This window comes from Protopterus annectens, chromosome 4.part0 (genome assembly GCF_019279795.1).
Source record: "Protopterus annectens isolate FY-2018-M chromosome 4.part0, PAN1.0, whole genome shotgun sequence".
Taxonomy (NCBI): Eukaryota; Metazoa; Chordata; order Ceratodontiformes; family Protopteridae; genus Protopterus; species Protopterus annectens.
The window spans coordinates 1001110484-1001122345 of NC_056733.1; positions in this window are offsets into that span (position 1 = coordinate 1001110484).

Here is an 11862-nt window from a genome sequence, read left to right on the forward strand (position 1 = left end):
ATGCAAAATTTGGTTCTACTTCTCAATAATGTGGTTACAATGGTTCTTTCCCTTCTTTTATTCTACCATGATGTGCTCTATAGACCACACAACTCTCCCATAAAGTATATTTAAGAAATGGAGTGACCAATGTGTGCCAGAAGGTTGCACAAAGCTACATGAAGCTAAACATGTCACAAGGTAAGTATTCTACTTCCCATTTCCTTCACCATGCCACCTTTATTTACATATTTATTTACCAACATTACATACTAAGTAAGGATAAATAAAGCAGATAATGATGAAATACACAAGTATTTTTGCAGCAACGTAGTCCATACTGGGTATAGTACATTATGTTAGATATAATCATATGCATTTTGTCACAAGAAGAGAAAACTGATGTCAAGATGTCAATGAGTAGACTTCCTATGAGGCTGCTTTTCTCCACCAAAGATCTCACAGACATCAGGTTCTCCCTCCCCCAGGGTAAGTATTTTGGCTATTGGCTGCTTCATTCTATCACCACCCCAGCCAACTTTCCTGCTAGCTTAAGTCTGCTCCCAAACTCAGGTCACCAGCAGCACAGATGGACTCTGTGTTGCTGCTCTGGCTTCTCTGTCTCAAATTCTTACAGAAGATGGTCACCATCACCATCATCCTCTGAAATTTTAAGGAAAATGGGAATCTTCATCCCCACAATCAGAATTCTTAAAGGAGATGGTCAGTTTAAGCATGATGGTGGTCAGGACTGCTGCTTCTGCTGCTATCTTCTGGGGTTGTCTTCCAGCTCCCTCCCTCTCTCTCTCACGTTAAGGTATGTGACTATCTATGGAGCTTCTCTGGAGTTACAACTGCAGAGAACAGACTTCAGGCTGTCTCATAACTTTGTTATACTGCCTTTTCCATTAGGCCAGCTCTCTCTCAGCTTACACACTGGGCAGACATGCTTCACATTCTCTAGCTTTGTGGAAGACTGAATATTCTCTCATATACATTTTACATGGTTTGTAGCTTCTTCTTAATGGACCACCTCTCTTCTACACCCGGCTATGAATTTTGAGACACTATGGAGATACAAAGAAAATTCAGAGTCCTTCTCCAATGACTTCAGTCTCTCTAGAAAAATAGTAGCAGAGCTGGTTAAGCAAGATTTTATTATCCTGTTTGCACCTAGATCCAGCCAGAAGGGGGCAGGACACAGAAACAAAATCACATGCATATGTAGCAAAAAACAGGACTGTCATGCGCCGATCCCCTACAATACACTCAGGGTGCACTACAAGGAAGGCAAAGCCTGATCTTAGTAACTTTATCCATCAATCAGGGGGTGGTCTTCTTAATAAGAGAGGATGAAATAGCTTCAGAAATGGCAAGTTGGACTGTGTACAACCTGTCCACAACATAAAAAAACAATTACCATGCAAGATACAACCCCTGCTACAAGCTCACTAAGTCTCCAGGATGGCCATTAAACTAACCATAAAAAACAAGTATGAAATAATACCAGGATTTTTTAAAATCAAGTTGGCACTATGTAACACAGTTGTGGTAAGGACCTGAAAACTGCTGGTTCTGCTCAAAGGTCACAGATAGAGATCCAATGCCTAAAGTACTACCACACAGCAAGGAAGACCCCTATCATATTGGTATTCATGTATTTAATCATCATTTATTGACCATGTGGATGGGATGGTCCTTGGACCCTTTTCAGTCATGACCCAGGTCACAAAAGAGCAGGCAAAATACTTGAACTACAATATTTCAAAGATTACACAAGTACACAAATTTGGTTATGCAACATTTGTATAGCCTAATATCTTCTGTGGTTCAGCAATCTAAAACTGCTTAAAGTACCAAGAATTTATGTAAGGGCAGTTAATAACTGTAGAGAAAAGTTTCTACAGGAAGGAAACTGGAGTCAGAAAATGAAATAAAAGTATGGGCTGAAAGGAAAAGAGAGTAGAAAGTAAGAAAGTAGCAGTTAGGAAGACAAAAGATAGTGATTAGTCGAGTGAAGCAAAAGATTAACTGTACTACTTCAGGAAGATTAATGTGAAGTTATATTTACATCTCAATAAAAGGAAGTCCATCTGTTATATGATAAGAATCTTTTGGAGCGCTGGCTTATGTGTGAATGCAGGAACAGGAGCACAGCTGAGAGATGCAGCTTATCCTTTGTCTATAAAGCAGGCACAATTGTACGTGTATATTGTAGGAGCACTAATAGTTCTTTCCAGAAATGTGAGCACTTGGAAAGTTGCTGGAGTTATGCTGGCAGATGTTTCTAATTAGCAGGAGAAATTTTACTAAAGTATTTTTCACTTGTGACAAGACCAAAAAGGGAATAGGCAACCAGAGGTGTGTCTACCTACTCTGGCACCCTGTGCTGATCCCTGACCTGTCACTCCCTCAACTTTAAGTTGAGGAGCAAAGAAAAAAACACAAGACAATTTAGCTCCTGTCGTACTTGAGGATATTCAAAAAAGCTCTTTCTTGTTTGAAAAATGTAGTAAACCACTTGCTGCATATTATACCGCACACAAAGTGCTAAAGCACTTCAAGCCTGACTGCAAATGTACTTCTAAATATCGGTAGTGCCTTCCCACTGATTGGCAACTCCCACTGCATGGCACCTCCCACTGATTGACAACTCCCATGGCACCTCCCACTGATCAGCATCTCCTGGTCACACCCCAATATGCTGTACCCAGGAAGACTGCCCTTTTGCCCAACCATAGCACTGTCCCTGTGGACTAAAGTTTGCATGTTGCTGATGTGCCCTCTGAGAGGGCAGGGGATGATTTTATTTGGAGTTTACTTTTTAGGGATGGTCAGAAAGAACTACTTAGCATTTTAAAAGTATGGATGAATAGATGTGTGGAACATGCTCCATGCAAGGATGGCATTTGATGACCCAAATTCCCACATGACTTTCTCTGCTCAAGTTGCACAGCAGTGAAGGAAGTCTTCACCACTACCCAATGGCTTAGAGTGACCATAATCCTTCTTCAAATTAAAGAGACTGAGGCATCAGCTACACCCGTCCTTTGTTAAGCATGCAATTACACCACAGAACCTGATGCTTCAGTGAGAAGGGCAACTGAAAACCTTGGCATTTGGTATGGTAAGTTACTTTACTGTTTAAAAATAATAATAATAATATTGGTTACTTTACTATTTGAAAAACTAGTTTGGGACTGTACAGGCCAGCTGCTGTGATTAGATGACACTTAGCTGTGTGCACTGCATGCTGGGATATGAGCAGCTGGAGTTTAGCACTGAGATGGGTTCTACATGCACAATACCCTTCTTGTATGTAGAGCTGCCCCGATGATATAGAGTTGCCCAGAGTTTCCCGGTGGATGGCTTGGACATCTGTGATTACAAGACTTGGATTGCTTCCAAAACAATCTGGACCTGTAAAGCTGATGAAAGTATTTTTTGCATTTGTTATGACTGTCTTGGTGCTATTTAAACACTTCTGTGCTACATTTATAGATTTTGTTGAATTTATCACTGTTGTTCAGCCTGCAGTTGTTAAAGAAATGACATATGTTTGTTACTGTACTACTTTTAGTTTGTTTTAAACATATTTGAATATTTCCTAACCTCCTCTAGTACTGCAAAAGCTGTTCTGAATTTGCCAAAGTTCTCCAGAGTCTGCCAAAATATTTCTAAGTTTTGTAAATTTTTTCTGTGTTTTTGTAGTTCTCTTACGTTGCATACTTTTTCCATATTTTGTTAAACATTTCTCAGGGTAGGTGAACTAATTTCCAGGGATTCCTGATACTACAGGAATTCTGACTTTCATGGTATAGCATTTGTTACTGCACTTGAGCTCTAAACCAGATAATTTTTATATTAAGAGGTTTCTTTTGCACTCTAGTGGGAGCAGAGCTGAATTCAACCTATTCAAGTTGAAAACTGCTGGTAGAAAGGTTATTGAGTTTTTATCTGGTTGCCTGAGGGATTAACTGTGTAAAAGTCTTTCATCCTGCTGGTATAATAGTCTTAAGCAATCACAGTTCCCCATGCCTTGTACATAAACAAATCTTTCCAGTTTAAAAATTCTAAAGGAAATGCTCTCCATAGTCCCCCACTTTTCACAGCTACTTGAAGAGCTGCCAGTTTGTGCAGAAGGCAGAACCACTACAGGTCATCTAACTGGAGCTGTTTAATGTTTTGGCGACTTTTGCCAGAGGTCTGGAGAGATTCTGCTGAAATCCACATCATTCACTGCTAAAATTGAAAAGATAAGTACTTTTTGAGTTTTATTTGCACTCTGCTGGCTGTATTTTATCATTTTGCTGCCACATTTTTCTGATTTTTACTGTATTCATCTGCACTTTATAAAAGTTGTTCTTCTGCCTTAAGTAGCTAGTAGATAGCATAGACTAGATTCAAATCTGCTAAATCTAAACTGCATTGTTACACGAGTACTATTCCAGCCATCTTACATTAGGAGGGCTCTGCCTGCACCCTTGTGACATAAGTGTGTAGTCTGAGCCTCATTTGAGTTGGAGATTACTGGAGGAAAGCTCATTGTGTGCTTTCCCTTTGATGTCCTCACTATGGGCCAGTAATCAAGGAGCCTAAATCCTCTCCACTGACTCAGAAGAGGGACATTTACTTGGAACAATAATGGATACATTCATTATTTCCAGATGCAGACCTCTCTGCATCAAGTACAATTTCCCTTAAGAGCACACAGGGAACATACTCAGCATGGGGTCTGGGTTTCTCTCTCTCTCTGTCTCTCCACAGGTCCCCAGTAAGGCTCCCCATTGGCACAGCAGCAGGGTTAAGTCCTCATCTGAGTGTTCAAGCCAAGTCCTCCAGTACCCTCTCTGTGAAATCAGTTCTTTGTGTTCCTGCACCAATCAGCTGATGCACACACACACACACACACACACACACACACACACACACACACACACACACACACACACACACACACACACACACACACACCTGGGAAAGGCTGGCACAGACTACCCACTCTGCCAACTTTTCCCACACTATAAGGTAGATTCGCTGCCACCAGTCAGTTACTATAAGGCTGTCAAAATGGTACTAATTATATCGAGTGAAGTTAATATTAATACAAATTGTAATGTTGAAAAAACAGACAGGCTTTCAGGAGTGGCCAGAGTTATCACCAAATAAATATATGCAAAAACTCTCAAAGCTTAAATATATTCTAAAATGATCAACCACAATGAAAGGTTTAAATATATTTAATAATAAATAATAAAAGAACATGAAAATACTAAATATCTATTTATAGTAAACACCAGAGTTTCAACCACAGGAAATATTAAAATAACACGGATGAATAGATTTGTGCAGATACAGAAAAACAGTACTTAACTAATCTCACTATATTTTTCTGACTAATCTACAGAATACTGTCCCTTGGTCCACTTACTAGAGTAAGGCAAGATGAAGTAGGTGAGTGGTCTTCCTTCTTTGTCAGGTTCCAAGAAAAGACTGCACAGTCTGATAGACTTCTCAATATTGTATAATATCTAAGTATTATTTCTGGGATAGTTTACAGAATTACATCACATCTGGTCTCCTGACTCTGTTTCCCACACTATCACCAACACTAGAAGCTGCCAGGATTTTAACACCTATGTGTTATCATACACACAGATAAAGCTTTGCTCAGATCTGCTGCAGCTCCTGGAAGTCATTAAAACAATTTCAAACCTCTACCCCTCCTACAGAGCTACTAAGCTAGACTTCTCACAGACATTTTGTCTCTGGCTGCAATCAGAGCTGTATGATATGATCTCTATGCCCTAATTTAATTTCAACTATTTTTCAAAGTTTGCTGCAGTTGGATTGTGATTAACCTCTTCTCTTCCAGTATCATCTGTTAACAAATACATTTAAACTGTTGCAATAATGCATGGAAATGTATTTGCTTTACAACAGGGCAGACCGTTGATACATTTTAACACAAGCAATTTTACAAATATATTTTCAGCACAAGCATCTGTACAAATCAGTTTGATATTCAGATAATGTATAATTCTTTACAAAATTCTAGCTAGCTGTACTGGCATATTGTAGAATAGTGTGTGTGTGTGTGTGTGTGTGTGTGTGTGTGTGTGTGTGTGTGTGTGAGTGTGTGTGTGTGTGTGTGTGTGTGTGTGTGTGTGTGTGTGTGTGTGTGTGTGTGTGTGTGTGTGTGTGTCTGTGTGTTGTACCTTTAAGAACTGAGAGAAACAAGCATGGAAAAGGGCCAGAAATGAGCCAAAGGTAATGAAAACTTGCATGAACAATGTATTTTATAAAAAGATAAAACAGAGCATTACAAAGGCACAAAGCATTACTGAACAAGCGAGAGGCACAAAATGTTTATTAATTAAACAAAATGTTTAAAATTAGGATTTTTTGATAAAACAATTATCAGAAAATCACATAAGGTGTTTGGAATTACCTCAGAATTGCAAAATGAGCATGTTTAAAGCAAAATGGGCATGTTTAGATTAAAAAGAGCACAAGGAAAGTATAATAGGCATAGAAAAAGATTACACAAGAAAAACAAATATAATAAGGGCAAAAAGGGCACAATAAGCATAAATAAAGCAAGGCAACTGCATGTTTTTGTCAAAGTACTGTGTTTTGGTATAACTACTATTTTGCACAAATCCAAAACTCAGAGCTGCTGTTAGTTGAGGTAGGATACTCACGCTAAAACACTAGTAAAACTCAGTCCAAAAAGATGCGTGACTTTCCAATGAGCAATAAAATGAAAGTAGAAATTCAAACAAATAAATCCATGTAAGTTAGCAAATTGTTTATTCCAAACGAAAGCTTACGCCAAAGGCTTCTTCAGACTCTTTACACAAACTAAAACTTTGAACATCACTTTTAAAACCAACAAAAGCTTGTGATAGGATCTCTATAATCACATGTTTCCTTCATTTAAAAATACAGTAACCCATTAAACTCAGTTCCATGAATGTTACCTTGTTCAGCTAAGAAAAATACTGGTATATTAAAAGTAAGAACTGAATAGTTCAAAATAAACATACATAAAAAAACATACATAAAAAATGCATCGGTGCCCAAACATACATTATATTATATTAAACAATTGAGTATATCTCAGAGCCTTGTCATATTTACTTATCATCTCATGGTGCTTTAGGAAAATCTCGTACTGAACTTTCAGGCAGTATATATCAAAAAAGCCATTTCAGACTTGGTTAGTATAACCCAAACTGCTTGTAATGCACATATTTACAAAGTGTGACTTTAGATATTTCCGTGTTTTACTGGAAGTTCATACTATCCAGAGTAGACTCGTAAAACAGTCAACAATTACAGGTGGTTAAAAACTTGTATCACATTAGTTAGGCTATTCTCGTATAAATCAAAAGTTAAAACAGTTTTTCAAAATTACTTATTTTCTGCAGACTCTGAAACGCTTTTAAAAATCACAGCACAACAAAGTATTCCTTGCGGCGTATGTGCCTGGTTAATTCTTGAATGCAAAACAAAGAACGCTACATAAGCGTTCATAAAAATAAACATTGTGTCTATTTAAAAAAGCCGATTAGGCTTACAACAGGCATAAGTACATGACGAGCTTTTCAATAGCTGTCCATTAGTTCATGCCTTAGTCTCTTCAATCTCCGTTAATAAACAGGGACATTTGACATTTCAGGATGTGAACGTAACTTACAAAAATGTGGGTGGAAGAATGCTTCAACAATAAACGAAGCAACAAAACGTCTATATGGAAACAGAGCAATATCTTAATAATTAACTTGACTCTCGTACAGATCCACAATGGTGGAAATAAGCACACTGACTTAAGCAACCATTAATTGCACTTTATAATTGTTACATCCTTGATACCCAAATTTAAAATATAGACATTGTGAAATGTTAAAACTCTTATGTGGTGAAGCGGAAAATATAGGGAAGGAATACATGAGGGGAAAATGGGAAGTATTTTGGCACATATATTCTGTTAATCCCGAATGGCATCCTGAGGTGTCTTACATTAGTTTTTATAAACAGTACTTTTCAATACTAAATATATGTGTGCAAAGATTCATTTCTTATGACAAATGTTGAAAGTATATGAAATGCCTACAATATGTCTGAGTATATAGATAGGTCATCTACACCATGGTCATAATGTTGTGAGGAAAATGTACCTAACTAATGTGGAATTTAGAACAGTTAGTGGGAGATCTCTTTACCTGCGTAATCTTCTACTTTTCAAAAATGGCTTTATTTGGATTTTATCGTTAAGGCCTGGTGGTTTATCGGACCTTAATCTTATGATCCATCTTGTTTCTTGTTCTAAAGTTCTGTTAATTAGATCACCACCTCTGAATCCTTCATACACACATTGAATGGCACAGAAGCAATTTCTTTTAGACCTATATTCTCAAACTCACTCATTGGATACGAACCAACATTTTTTCTTTGTGACACTTGATGTGGTTAGCTTATTCACAGTGATCCCCAATGACGTAGGAATAAGACTGATCACTGAATATTTGAAAGCACATTCAGACTTCACTGATAGAAAGATTGACCTTGTGACCCTGCTATTAGAGACTATATTAACTAATAATGTCTTTGCATTTGAAGAAGTCATTTACTTACAGAAGGATGGCGTGGCTATGGGCACATCATGTGCAAATAGCTACGCCAACCTAGTCATGGCCAGATGGGAAGATATTTTTCTCTTCAATAATCTATCATTTATAGAACATGCTGCAATGTACTGTCGTTTTGATGAAAGCCTCTTTTTTATATGGCTTGGAGATGAACCCTCCCTATTAAACTTTGTTTCTTACTTGGACAATACCACGGACTTCTTAAAATTTACTGCAAACTTCTCAGTTAGCAATCTTCCATTTTGGACGTGGAAGTATTTAGAATGACCAATGGTATGATCAACACAACTATTTATAGGAAAGATTGCCAAAGAAACAATATATTACATAGACAAAGTATGCATCCCGGCCATGTATTTCAAAACGTCCTTAAAGGACAATTTATGAGGGTATCTAGATTGAATCCACAACAAGAAACTTATGTTTCAGGAATAGAGGACATGAAGGAGAGATTTCTGGAGAGAGGTTACAAAGAAAAAGAAATATTAGACACTATTAACACAGTGGAGACCTTAAGAACAAGTACTGCGAAACCATATTTTATGGCACATGAAGCAATGACCACTAGCTCAGGTTCCCCTAGGAATGAAGTTAGAGCTAACCTTACTTTTAGTAAAATGAGCCTGCAAGTGAAAAGCATTATGAAGAAACACTGGGGTATTTTGAATTCAGATATAGAAGTTAGTGAGATTGCTGGCCCCACACCTCGTATAGCTTATAAAAACCTTCCCAATCTGAAGAGTATCCTATGTAGACCAAGACATCCACTAGTTAACAGGTCGACAGTGAATAGAAACACAGTACCCTGTGGTCATTGCAATCAATGTATTTATATTAATAAAGAAACTAGTTTTGAGCACCCTACTACAGGACGATTTACAATTTTAACACTAACACCAACTGTGAAAGTAAAATGTCATATATATGGCTAAATGTTTAGGATGTAATAGTTACTACATAGGAAAACAAATAGATCATTTAAGGAGAGGATTAGCACCTTAGAGTAGGTACAGAAACCAATGCATTGGCTAGACATAAAAGTTCAACTGGTACCAGTCATTCCTTTAAGTTCTGTGCCATTCAATGTGTGTATGAAGGATTCAGAGGTGGTGATCTAATTAACAGAACTTTAGAACAAGAAACAAGATGGATCATAAGATTAAGGTCCGATAAACCACCAGGCCTTAACGATAAAATCCAAATAAAGCCATTTTGAAAAGTAGAAGATTACGAGGTAAAGAGATCTCCCACTAACTGTTCTAAATTCCACATTAGTTAGGTACATTTTCCTCACAACATTATGACCATGGTGTAGATGACCTATCTATATACTCAGACATATTGTAGGCATTTCATATACTTTCAACATTTGTCATAAGAAATGAATCTTTGCACACATATATTTAGTATTGAAAAGTACTGTTTATAAAACTAATGTAAGACACCTCAGGATGCCATTCGGGATTAACAGAATATATGTGCCAAAATACTTCCCATTTTCCCCTTCCCCCTCATGTATTCCTTCCCTATATTTTCCGCTTCACCACATAAGAGTTTTAACATTTCACAATGTCTATATTTTAAATTTGGGTATCAAGGATGTAACAATTATAAAGTGCAATTAATGGTTGCTTAAGTCAGTGTGCTTATTTCCACCATTGTGGATCTGTACGAGAGTCAAGTTAATTATTAAGATATTGCTCTGTTTCCATATAGGCGTTTTGTTGCTTCGTTATTGTTGAAGCATTCTTCCACCCACACTTTCCTAACTTACGTTCACATCCTGAAATCTCAAATGTCCCTGTTTATTAAGGGAGATTGAAGAGACTAAGGCATGAACTAATGGACAGCTATTGAAAAGCTCGTCATGTACTTATGCCTGTTGTAAGCCTAATCGGCTTTTTTAAATAGACACAATGTTTATTTTTATGAACGCTATGGTAATGCGCACAGTAGCGTTCTTTGTTTTGCATTCAAGAATTAACCAAGCACATAAGGAATACTTTGTTGTGCTGTGATTTTTAAAAGCGTTTCAGAGTCTGCAGAAAATAAGTAATTTTGAAAAACTGTTTTTAACTTTTGATTTATACGAGAATAGCCTAACTAATGTGATACAAGTTTTTAACCACCTGTAATTGTTGACTGTTTCTGAGTCTACTCTGGATAGTATGAACTTCCAGTAAAACACGGAAATATCTAAAGTCACACTTTGTAAATATGTGCATTACAAGCAGTTTGGGTTATACTAACCAAGTCTGAAATGGCTTTTTGATATATACTGCCTGAAAGTTCAGTACGAGATTTTCCTAAAGCACCATGAGATGATAAGTAAATATGACAAGGCTCTGAGATATACTCAATTGTTTAATATAATATAATGTATGTTTGGGCACCGATGCATTTTTATGTATGTTTTTTATGTATGTTTTTATGTATGTTTATTTTGAACTATTCAGTTCTTACTTTTAATATACCAGTATTTTTCTTAGCTGAACAAGGTAACATTCATGGAACTGAGTTTAATGGGTTACTGTATTTTTAAATGAAGGAAACATGTGATTATAGAGATCCTATCACAAGCTTTTGTTGGTTTTAAAAGTGATGTTCAAAGTTTTAGTTTGTGTAAAGAGTCTGAAGAAGCCTTTGGCTTACTCGTTTGGAATAAACAATTTGCTAACTTACATGGATTTATTTGTTTGAATAACTACTATTTTGCATTGTACTCAGGGCATAACTAGAGTTATTTGGAGTATCTCAAAGTGTGTAGAAGTGTTTACAGTGTGTGTTTATTACCGTGCATTTATTCTGAAGAGTTTATTTCTGTCAAAGTGTAACTATTTCATGAAGTACTGTCAAATACAGCCATTTCAAAAAGTTTCTTGTGCTGGGTGTGTCTATTTGCAAAGTGCCGCCATTGCAGAGTGTTTCTTCCACTGTAAAGAGTTATTTAGCAAAGTACAGACATTTTGGGAAAGTTTTGGTGTGCTGTGTGCTGTTCATTTGCAAAGTGCAGTTACTTTGAAATATTTCTTACTCTGAGCTTCTTCTGCCCAGTTTATTTGCATAGTGCAGTTATTTTGAAATATTTCTTACACTGATAAGAGGTGATTTCTTATGGTACTGTGATTTCAAGAGTATTCCAGTGCCCATGAGACTTATTTCACAAAGTTCAGTTATTCAGAGGTTTGTTGTTCTATCGGACATAATTACAAATACTGGCATAAATTTC